Raw genomic sequence first — 12,558 nt, 5'->3', positions numbered from 1 at the left:
TAGATCATATGCATATCATTCACAGATTCTTCTAAATATCTTAATTTTATTCATTGTATTCATATTATGAATTCATTAACATTTATTTTAACGTATTATATTTTATATTGTTTTGATGTGGAAGGACAATGGAAGCAATAGTATTTCTAATACAATCTAATTTTAATTTCTAATACAATAGTAATTTAAAGAAACTCTTTGCCTCAGTCTGTAATCTTTTCTTGACCACGTGTTACATGCTTTCATTTAAAAAATAAAAATAAAAATAAATATCCTTAAAGATTACTGAAGCATGACCAAACCCATGCACATTCTAGTGAATACATTGCAATAGCTTCCAAGCCTCTCTTTCTTTGAGTCGTCTGTACTTGGGCTATTAATTTGCCAATTATCATCCCTTGCCTGTGGACTATAACTTAGCAAATGGTTAAATGTGTGATCTATTTTAAAAATTGGTAATACCTATAAGTTAATTCATCATTGGCATAATGTTATTCCATTCATTGCCAAGCAAAATGTGTGTGTGTGTGTGCGTGTGTGTGTGTGTGTGTGTGTGTAGTTTCTTTTCTTTTAATTTGAGTTATACTCTTAAAATTGCATGATATATTTTAGGGACATAATATTAACCCCAAATTAATGATTTCAAAGAATGACAGTTCTGGGAAAAGCAGAGTGGCCTGCTTTAGCTAATAAATAGTTTTCCTTCTCCATGGAATAACAATTGTTAGTGAGTTCAATTAATTTGCAAACAGCTCTTGTTCAATATGACATTTTTATTTTTTAAAGTTGTTTTAACACAAAAATGATTTTGATACTCAGTGTTTTTGAAGATAAGAAACTATCATTTAAGATGACAATTAGTGGCTAATACCATATAATATCATGTCTTCAAATATTGGAATTATATTTTCTCTTTATTAAATGCATCAACAAATAAAACTACTTTAAATGACTTTTTAATTGCCTTGTGTGCATATATATGCTATATATATCTATAGGTATGTTTCATTCATGAATATTATATTTTTGGTAAAAATATCAAAGTGGTTCAGATGTTTTATCACAAGCAAACTTCAACTCAATATAAAACAATTGAAGATGGAAACACTGTGAATCACTTTTTGGCATTGAAAATATGTTTTTGAGAAATGTCCCAATGTTTAAACGCTTGATGAAAGAAAATATGGATGAAAACTAAAAGGATTTCCAAAGCGAAACCAAAGAACCTAGAGGGGTTCTTAAAGAGTTATTCACAACTAGCCTAACGTCCTTAAGGTAAGAAAGCTCTTATATCTCCTGGAAGACAAGAGTGTTGAAAACCCCAAGTTGTGGCTAGTCAGCAGTTCCTGAATTATGCCTTTGGGGGATAATCACATGCAATTATAACTATTTTAGATTGAGCACACGGATGAACTAAGAAGTAGTGATAGTGACTTATTACTTCTAATTTTAAAAAGCATAGTGTTTTTTGGTGTTTTTTGTTTTTGTTTTTGTTTTTGTTTTTTTTGAGACAGAGTCTCATTCTGTTACTCAGGCTGGAGTGCAGTGGCATATTCTCAGCTCACTGCACCTCCGCCTTCCGGGCTCAAGTGATTCTCGTGCCTCAGCCTCTCAAATAGCTGGAATTACAAGTGCTCACCAACATGCCTGGCTAATTTTGTGTTATCAGTAAAGGTGGAGTTTCACCATGTTGGCCAGGCTCGTCTCAAACTCCTGGCCTCAAGTGATCCACCCACAAATGTTGAGATTATAGGCGTTAGCCACTGCGTGTGGCCAGAATGAAATTTAATTATGGAATTTTGGAAGTCTCAGTAAGAAGTGTAAGTCTAACCTCATGGAAAGTGTGAAAATGTCTGTCAATTGTTTTGGTTTAAAAAAAAAAAATGTGTTCTGTTCCTTGATCATATTGCCTGTGGAATACTATTAACATTTCTGAATAAATTAGCTAATTGAACACAGTCTTTGATTTTTAACAACACATGTGTCCTTATCAGGATGAAATGTGTTTAAGAAATCTGGGAGAGGAAAGTTATGAATGATATTATACAGGGAAGGAAAACAGCAAACCTACAAGATATCTTGAATCCAATTTTACTTAGCAACATAACCCATGTTGTAACCAACTGATGGGTTCTTCCTGCCCTCTGCAGAAAGAAAGATCACAGCACTGCATTAAAAAAAGAATTTAGCCTAGTGCAGTCACTCATGCCTGTAATTCTAGCACTTTGGGATGCCAAGGCAGGTGGATCACTTGAGGTCAAGAGTTCGAGACCAGCCTGGCCAACATGGTGAAAACCCGACTTTCCTAAAAATATGAAACAAAAAAATAAGCCAGACACGGTGGCAGATACTTGTAATGCCAGCTACTTGGGAGGCTGAGGCAGGAGAATCGTTTGAACCCAGGAGGCAGAGGCTGTAGTCAGCCGAGACTACACCACTGTACTCCAGCCTGGGTGACAGAGCAAAACTCTGTCTCAAAAAAAAAAAAAAGATTTTAATGGAAGCAAGGGCCAGCCATAACGCCATGTCATGTAGGAGATGGAGTTATTACTCAAATCAATCTCACCAAAGACTCTTTAGTTGGCACTTTTTCAAAGGCAGTTTGGGTGATGGAGTGGTGGTAGGTAGGAAATGGGTAAATGGGTGCTTGCCGCTTACTGGTTGGGTTGGAGATGAAATCATCATGGGTCAAAGTGGTCCTTTTGAGCCGAGTCACTCTTGAGTAGGGCCACAGGAGTGGTCTGGTCCAGGTGGGTCCACATGGGTCCAGGTGGAGCCAGGTGTCAGCCATGCCAAAAAAAAAAAAAAAAAAAATCTGAAAAGAGATCTCCAAAGGCCAATATTACGTTCGCATTAGTGATGTTATCTGCAGGACCTCCAGAATAATGGCTGGCAATCCTTTAAGTCTAAACCTTAGCAGAATTCAGGCTCTTCTCCTCTCCCTAGCCTGAAGGTGAGTCTCTCATTAGCTTTACAAAGCTGGCTGAGCTTTGGGAAAGGCCCATTATTTAATCTGGAACCCAAAAGTCTTGCAAAGTTAGCTATGCCTAAGTCCAGGAATAATGAAGGTAGTTTGTAAGCTAAAGGCAAGAAGAGGGTGCATCAGATCAGGAATTTTTCACTGTCATAATTTTCTCATTGATAACAGTTTTTGCAAAGGGGTTTCAAAGTAATGAGAGTTGCAGACGGTAGGAGTCTAAGCTTCCTGGGGCACTCTGCCAGAAAATGGAAGAAAGCCTCAGATGGGCATGTGTACAACTTCCTAAGCACACTGTGCATGCTCACTTCTCAAATGTAAGAAGGGGGGCACTGTGCTTGCAGGCGGCCCACTCTAAGGGAAGAATCATGGGAAAGGGTCCAGCCTATGAAGTCCTAAGATCAGGGTTGTATTAATCCGTTTCCACACTGCTGATTAAGACATACCCAAGCCTGGGTAATTTATAAGGAAAAAGAGGTTTAATGGACTCACAGTTCAACATGGCTGGGGAGTCCTCACAATCATGGCAGAAAGTGAAAGGCACATCTCACACGGTGGCAGACAAGAGAAGAGAAACTGTGCAGGGAAACTCCCCTTTACAAAACCATGAGATCTCGTGAGACTTATTCACTACCATGAGAACAGCATGGGAAAGACCCACCCCCATGATTTTATTACCTCCCACTGGGTCCCTCCCACAACATGTGGGAATTGTAGGAGCTACACTTCAAGATGAGATTTGGGTGGGGACACAGCCAGACCATATCAAAGTTTAAACATCGCACTTCTTCTCCAAGTTGCTCACTTGAGTCTCTTCCAAGCATACTTTCCTTCCTTTCATGTTCTAAGGCCGTTTAAAATAAAGTTCCATTCCTGCTCTGAAACTTGCTTTGGTCTCCTTTTCTGCTTTATGCCCATCAGTTGAATTCTTTCTTCTGGGGAGGCAAGAATTGATGTTGCTGCAGATTCGTACAGATATGCTGCCAGTAACCTGAATACCTTCCCACCAGTGACACTATCTGGAATATGATTTTGAACCACAGTGACACATTTCAGAAAAAGGCATCTCGTTACCTCAATGATAAGTACATCGAGGAACTAACTTCAATGCCAAGAGAGTAAGGACTGTGATTTTATAATTTTTACTACCTTAAGCTATACTCAAATTCAATCATTTTTCTTTCACATTAAAAAACATTATTGAGGCCACCTCAGAATCTTAGTGTATGCTGGAAAACAGATTCTTATTTATAGTGCTGCAAAGGTATTAGGGTTGTAAAAGTGAATGAGTTCTTTAAGGTTCAAGGCCAAAATTGCTGACAAAGCCCCCTCTGTCTTCTTCAGTCCACAGAGCATATCCTTCTTTCCAGGAGATGATAAACATGGCAGCACTCAGTACTGACAGTAATTGTTTGTCTCTGGCATATGGCATGAACAATGAGGGATGAAGCATTCTGATAACTGGCTTGGGAACCAGGAACACTTCTTGCAAGAGAAGCAAAATGATTCTTCCCTGCAACGTGGGAATTGGCATGAGTCCCTCCACTTTCAGAGAGCTTGTTCCAAGCAGGAAGGGTATAAGGTCTGCTTTCTTCACAATCTGTCATTTCATTGGCGAAAGGTTTAGCTTGGAACGGAGTCTGACTTTAGTTTTGGTTGTGTGTTTGCCGGTGATTACCCTACAGTAGGAGGTCTCACACGTTAGTGATAAAAACTTCATCTCGAGGACGCCAGGCAATTCACACATCATGGTTAATGAAAATAAAATATTGAAGACATGCTCAGAAAAGTGACTTAAATGAGTATTTACACAGCTATCCCACAGATGCTCTGTGTGAGTGAGGTGAGAACAAACAAGATGGCTAACACCATTTCTTTTTTCAGAAAGCAAGCCAACAGGAGTCCAATGCAAGCATTGTATTCATTGTGCTACAAGCTAAATCCAGGTGCTTTAAACTGCAATTCATTTTCAATGAAATACAGTTGTCCACCTATTAAAACTTCTCTGCCCAAGTATTTCAAAGTGAGTCCTATTTCACCAACTCGATTCAGAAAGAAAGATGAGCTCCACTCTGAAATGTTTATGAAGTCTCTGTTACACAGTTGTATGAATGAATGCATTTGATTCATGTATTCATGTATGTGTCAAATGAACAGAAAAAGCAACAACTCTTGCCTCCTCCTGCCATAAAAAGAAACTTTGTAAAGAAGCTTTCATCATGTAAGCTATTCCATCCAAAATCATCTGCTCTTGCATAAGGTGTTATATCATTTTATTTTAAACCTGGATGTAAGAAAAGTGATATCTCAAAAATACCATGGAAAGAATGCCCAGGTGTCTAGAGTTTTATAAACATTACCCTATACTCACCTAAAATTTCTTCTATAGCAACATCATCACTTTCTTAAATATATTACTTGATTCCCATGTTAATTAATAGCATTAGGTTATCCACTCTTTTTTAGATACCTGATTTTAAAGTCCTCACAAGCTGAAATTCCTGTGTTCTTATGTATAATAGAACAAAGAAAGTTTCTCTAGCCTAGATTGTCATTTTATTCAACACATAATTATACTTGAGGGAAAATAAAAAGATTGCATTTGAACTATTTTAAAGCAATTTATGAAAAGTTACTATGTCAGGGCATCATTCCTCATTATCCTATGCAATACTAGCAAAACTGTTTCTAGGGATTAACTGACACAAAGTCACTTTTGTAAACAATGATAGGTCAATATTTTCAAATCAGTTGTGCATAAACACACAAATCAAAACAAAGTCACATTCCGTGTCTTTAGGGAGGATCATCCCATAACCAAAATTAGATATATGACTTTCTATGATATCTTCAAACATCTCAATGGTTATTGTGACTCAATATCCCATAATATATAATTCAGAATCATCCCCTTCAACACACACACACTTATAATTTACATATAGTCTGTCCTTTATATCTGTGACTTCCACACCCACAAATTCACCAACCTTGGATTGAAAATATTTGAAATATATATAAAACAATACAAATATATAAGGAGTTCATGCAACTCAATAGCATAAAAACAAAAAATTGGATTAAACAAATGGGCAACAGATCTGAGTAGACATTTCTCAAAAGAAGACATATAGTTAAAGAAAAAATGCTCAACATCACTAATCGTTTAGTGGTTTAGAGGAAATAAGAAACATGGGATGTAGTGCTTTACCCGAAGAGTCAATCTTAAATGATGCCAACAGTAATTCAGATTAGCCATATTTGCTGGAATATAAATGATGCATTAGCCCTTCTTGGGAATGATAATCTTTCTTGGGGATGACAGTCCTAGGCCATCCACTTCCAGAAATATGACTCAGCAATGGAGCCCGGTGTCTTTTCATGATAAATAGAAATACCAAATTTAGGCCCACAGCCCATAGAATGCCCATAACCCAAGACTGTACTCTTTGATAGAGTTGTCAGAAGTGTAAGGCATTAGAGAAAGAAAACATGAGACACTGAGTACAGGAATGAACACCTTCCTCTCTTAGAAAGTGGGCAAAACAAACAAATTCAGATTATAGGTTGTGCATCCCTAATTTAAATATCTGAAATCTGAAATGCTCCAAAATCCTAAACTTTTTGTGCATGGAGATGACACCACACATGGAAAATTCCACCCCTGACCTCATGTGACAGGTCACAGTCAAAACACAGGTGCACAATACAAGGTTTATTCAGTGTCCTTAGGGAAGAAAGACACCAGTCCCCACCAGCCCTGCAGTTCCCATCAGCTGCGATGCATCTTTTCCATGCATGCCACATTCCCCCATGCAAACATGTCCACAAAGGGTAATAAAAAGGACCTGTGGGCCGGACTCGGTGGCTCACACCTATAATCCCAGCACTTTGGGAGGCCGAGGTGGGCAGATCACCTCAAGTTAGGCATTCAAGACCAGCCTGGCCAACATGGCGAAACCGTGTCTCTACTAAAAGTATAAAAATTAGCCGGGCGTGGTGGCATGCACCTGCAGTCCCAGCTACTCAGGAGGCTGAGGCAGGAAAATCAATTGAACCTGGGAGGCAGCAGATTGTTGTGAGCCAAGATCGCGCCATTGCACTCCAGACTGGGCGACAGAGCAAGACTCAGTCTCAAAAAAAAAAAAAAAAAAAAAAAAACAACGAAATTGGGTGTGGTTGCACATGCCTGTAGTCCCACCCACTTGGGAGGCTGAGGCATGAGAATCATTTGAATCCAGGAGGCGAGATCACACCGCTGAACTCCAGCCTGGGCGACAGAGCGAGACTCCATCTCAAAAAAATAGAAAAATAAAAAGGAGGACATGCGTGCAGCTGTATGCACCAATGGCAGATTCCCCCAGTTGTCCCACAGGAGGTCAAGACCTACGTGCATTACTCTCTGTGGGTTTTTTGCCTGCTTATTTTCTGTTCTGTGGTGTAAAGATATTGTTAAAAAGTTTCAAAAAGGCCTGCAGATTCCCCTATGGATAACAGTGATGAGAAAACGAGGACGTGTTTATGTGTACCTACAGCATCAAAGGTCAAGCACTTGGAGAAACAGGACAGTGTTGGAGAAACAGGACACTTGGAGAAACAGGACAGTTAGTGTAAAATGTCTTACAGAAGAGTATGATGTTGGAATGACCACCATTTACAATTTATTCTCATTTTAAAAATACAGTGTACAATTATCTTTTAACCAAAACACAGCATCGCAGGTGGACACTGGAAATGTTGCCGTTGTCGGTTGCTTTTGTTGTTTAACAACCGACACAGGTGTTTTGGTGGTGCTACTGTGCGGCTTATTTACTCTGAACACATTCCTATGTCACTGCATTAATGCTATGTTACTTTTTTTTTTCTGTCAAATACTCATTTGTGCATAAGCGTAATAAAAGTATTGCTTATATCAGCAACCCCCACCCTTTTTGGCACCAGGGACCAGTTTTACGGAAGACAATTTTTCCACGGTTGGAGGGGCGGTATATGGTTCTGGGATGAACTGTTCTACCTCAGGTCGTTAGGCATTAGGTTCTCATATGGAGCATTCAAGCTAGATCCCTCACATGTGCAGCTCACAATAGGGGTTGGGAGACTCTAATGCTGCTGATCTTACAGCAGGTGGAGCTCAGGCGGTAACGTTCGCCAGCCCACCACTCACCTCCTGCTGTGTGACCAGGTTCCTAAAAGCCACGGAGCAGCACCTGCCTTCGGCCCAGGGATTGAGGAGCCCTGGCTTATATGCAGCTTATACATTTAGGGTAAGGAATGACAGTGATGGCGGACAACCACAAATTGTCCACATAGGTGGCTGAGATAGTGACATCTTTGCTCTTGGATGGTTCAGCGTACATAAATGTTTCACGCACAAAATCAGTTTTAAAACATGTACAAAATTACCTTCAAACTATGCGTATTAGATGAACATGAAACATTAACAAATGTGTTCAGACTTGAGTCCCATTCCTAAAATATCTCATTGTGAATATGCAGATACTCCAAAAATTTTAAAAATTCATATATCTCAAGCTACTATTTTTTTCCGTATATATTTCCATCCTACTTAATTTATATCTATATGAATATGAAGTAGGATATCTATATATATGTATGTAGGATGGAAATGTTAAAGTAGAATGGGAGGCTTGTAGACATCCAGATTATTTATAATAGTTTACATTTCTAGGACATCAGTGATTGTATGACGAAAAGCTATAGCTTTTCGGGATTGAAAGTCACTTCTACTACATTAAAATGGGAAGAGAAGTGTGTCTGGATATATTTGTATTTGTTTTTACAAAATGGGATTTTACTATATACATTGCTTTGAATCTTTATTCTTTGGAAAATGATCGTATTTTCAAACCTTCATTTTTTTCATTTTATGTAATTTTTTCATTTTAAAAAATTTATATATATGATATGTGAATTATGTGGTTTATTTAGCCATTAAATGATTGCATTATTTTTAAACAGAAAAGAAAAAGAAACACCAAAATTGTTTTCCAAAAGCCTAGTGAGACATCTTTTTTAGTATTATTTGAGCCCTACCAATAAAAACAGCAGTTTATTTAATAGCATCACTCAGAGAAGTAAGTTTTAAAATACCAGCCAGTAGCTAAGAAGTCATTTTTAATTTTAATATTTTCCAAGTGAGCTTGTGCCATAGTTTTTAATTGAAATGAAGTTTTAGTTCAGGCATTTATTATTTATTAGATTTCAGTCCTCACTATAAATCATTGTAATAATGGAGCAAGAGAGAACAGAAAATTCCTCATTATGGACTTTTACAGGACACATTTAAACTCTTTTACCTCTATATTATTTAAAATCTATTACCAAGAGTAATTTTGAAATGCAATCCACCTATTATAGCAACTACACCAACTGACATTTAAATTTGTTCAGTTTCTCCTAAAAATGGTACAAGAGAACACTGACTCATGGGGCAATTTTAGAATGCTCATTAGGGGCTGTCCAGCCAGGAAGCACAGAGCCCCACTGATGGGTACGAGAAGACAGAAAATGGAGCCAATCAATTACCAGGTAAGGTAATGGCATAACAGCACGGCAACAGAGGAGAAGTCCACCTCGTTCTGCATTCGCTCATTGAGATTCATGGGGCAGCCTCATGTCAAATTTAGATTAGGCAACTTACGGGAAAGCTATACAAAGAGAAAAGGGAGAATTTTTTTCCTCTTGGCTAAGTCGTTGTGTCAGTCAAATGAGCAGAATGTGAGGAATGCTGAAGAAATTACAGGAGACTCCCTGTGCAATTGCTCAGTCTCAGCTGTTTTGGCATTTGGGGCTGGATAGTCCTTGGTTGGGTAGAGGCTGTTCTGTGCACTCTCGAATGCTTAGCACATCCCTAGCCTTGCTCCCTGAATATTGATGGTACTGTTCCCCAGTTTAGGCACCTGAAAGTGTCTCCAAATATCTCCTAAGGGGCCAAATAACCCCAGTGGAGAACCAGTCAATGGAAAGATAGAGCATAGAGCTTTAAATCTGTAGAAGTGACAATGCATACATATATCCAGGATATTTGTAGGATACGCATAGTCCATTATTTGGTCTATATCGAATACTGTGCAAATCCATTTGTATTCATAATTAATACATTATTTTCTGATGTAGTTAATCAGTAAGCAAGTCCTGATTATTTGTTTTGATATTCAAAGCTCTAAAGTAACATCACTTTCCCTTTCCTTCCTTCCTTCCTTCCTTCCTTCCTTTCTTTCTTTCTTTCTTTCTTTCTTTCTTTCTTTCTTTCTTTCTTTCTTTCTTTCTTTCTTTCTTTCTTTCTTTCTTTCTTTCTTTCTTTCTGTTTCCTTCCTTCCTTCCTTCCTTCCTTCCTTCCTTCCTTCCTTCCTTCCTTCCTTCCTTCCTTCCTTCCCTCCTTCTTTTTTCCACACAGAATCTTGCTCTGTCACCCAGGCTGGAGTGCAGTGGTGCTCACTGCCGTCTCAAACTCCTGGGCTCAAGCAATTCTCCTGCCTCAATCTCCCAAGTAGTTGGAACTACAGGCATGCACCACCCCACCTAGCTAATTTTTGAAAATCTTTTGTAGATGTTGCACCTTGCTGTGTTGCCTAGGTGGGTCTCGAACTCTTGGCCTTAAGCCATTCTCCAGCCTTGGCCTCCCAAAGTGCTGAGATTACAGGCATGAGCTACCACACCTTGCCAAAAGTAACATCTATTTCTAAAGTGAGCCTTACTCAAGACCCAATTTTCTTCTTTTAATTGGTGGCATATTCCAGAAACAATGGTCAAAATATTGTCATTTTCTGTCTGTACTTCATATACAGACACATACATACATAATATATATTATTATTATTTTTTTTTTTTTTTTTTTTTTGAGACAGAGTCTCACTCTGTCACTCAGGCTGGAGTGCAGTAGCATGATCTCGGCTCACTGCAACCTCCACCTCCGAGGCTCAAGCAATTCTCCTGCTTCAGCCTCCCAAGTAGCTGAGCTTACAGGCGCTCACTACAACACCTGGCTATTTTTTGCACTTTTAGTAGAGATGGGGCCAGACTGGTCTCGAACTCCTGACCTCAAGTGGTCCACTCACCTCAGCCTCCTAAAGTGCTGGGATTACAGGCATGAGCTGCCACACCCGGCCCCTACTTCATATATTTTTAGCTTAAGTATTAAATGCAATTTTAAAATTTAGAGGTAAAATACTGATGTTTTCATCACAGTGACTAAAATGTGAGAAAAGTCTTGTTGATTTTTAAAATGATACTCAGTATGGATTACCGATATTGTTATGGAATGCATTTTGCTCCATCCCCAAAATATGTATGTCGAAGTTCTAACTCCCAGTGTGATTGGATTTGGAGATAGGGCCTTTAAAGAGATGATTAGAGTAAAATGATTTCCCTAGGGTAGGCCCTAATCCCATACAATGGGACTAGGGGCTGGGAGCGGTGGCTCACACCTGTAATCCCAGCACTTTGGGAGGCCGAGGTGGGCGGATCACGAGGTCAGGAGATCGAGACCATCCTGGCTAACACGGTGAAACCCCGTCTCTACCAAAAACACACAAAAAATTAGCCGGGTGTGGTGGCGGGCGCCTGTTGTCCCAGCTTCTCGGGAGGCTGAGGCAGGAGAATGGCGTGAATCCGGGAGGCGGAGCTTGCAGTGAGCCGAGATCATGCCACTGCACTCCAGCCTGGGCGACAGAGCGAGACTCTGTCTCAAAAAAATTAAAAAAAGAATGGGACTAGGGTCCTTATAAGAAGAGGAAGTGAAGACACAGACACACACAGACGGACAACCATGTGAGGACACAGGGAGAAGACAGCATCTCCAAGCCAAGGAAAGAGGCCCCAGGAGGAACTAGCCCTGCCTACACCTGGATCTCAGTCTTCCAGCCTGCAGAATGTGAGATAATAAACGTCTGTTGTTTAAGCCAACCAGTCTGTGTTATTTTGTTATGCCTGCTCTAGCCCTAAACTAACATTTACATGTTCTGCATTATAAAACTCTCTGATAAATAATCTTGGCACTTAAGCTTACAATCTATAACACAATGGAATAAAAGGGTATATGATTTTTTTGCTGAGATATCGATTATATCTTGTCTACCTTTGATTTTTATGAAATGGATAAAGCCTAGGAATAATTTTTATTGTTAATATTATGTTAAGTTTTAGTTATCTGAGTTAATTCACGATCCCAGTAGATACCGCAAATACTTTTTCTTCACATTCACAACCATAATGATATTTCCTCAGATTATCATTGCATTTTCTAAAGTTGTTGCCATTTCTTTAATGTCCTTTATTAATCATGTTCAGACTATGTTCCTGTCTTTAGTTAGCTATTTTTAAATCTAGTTGACTCAATGCCAGACAATCGGATTTCAACCTTATGATAGAAAAAGACTTCAGCTAAAGATTGAAATAAAGCCTTCATTGACTTAAGCTCTTTTTGTGTTTATGAATTCTGCCCATAAATGGTTTAGAAAACAAATGTCTATACGTATTATGGATTTCATTTTTACACATCAGCTGCTTGCCATGGTAAGTCAATACGGAGTTCTTTTCACCTTGAAAACATGTAAATGAGT

This window comes from Chlorocebus sabaeus, chromosome X (genome assembly GCF_047675955.1).
Source record: "Chlorocebus sabaeus isolate Y175 chromosome X, mChlSab1.0.hap1, whole genome shotgun sequence".
Taxonomy (NCBI): Eukaryota; Metazoa; Chordata; class Mammalia; order Primates; family Cercopithecidae; genus Chlorocebus; species Chlorocebus sabaeus.
The sequence above is the reverse complement of the archived record's forward strand: the minus strand, read 5'-3'. Positions refer to the sequence as shown.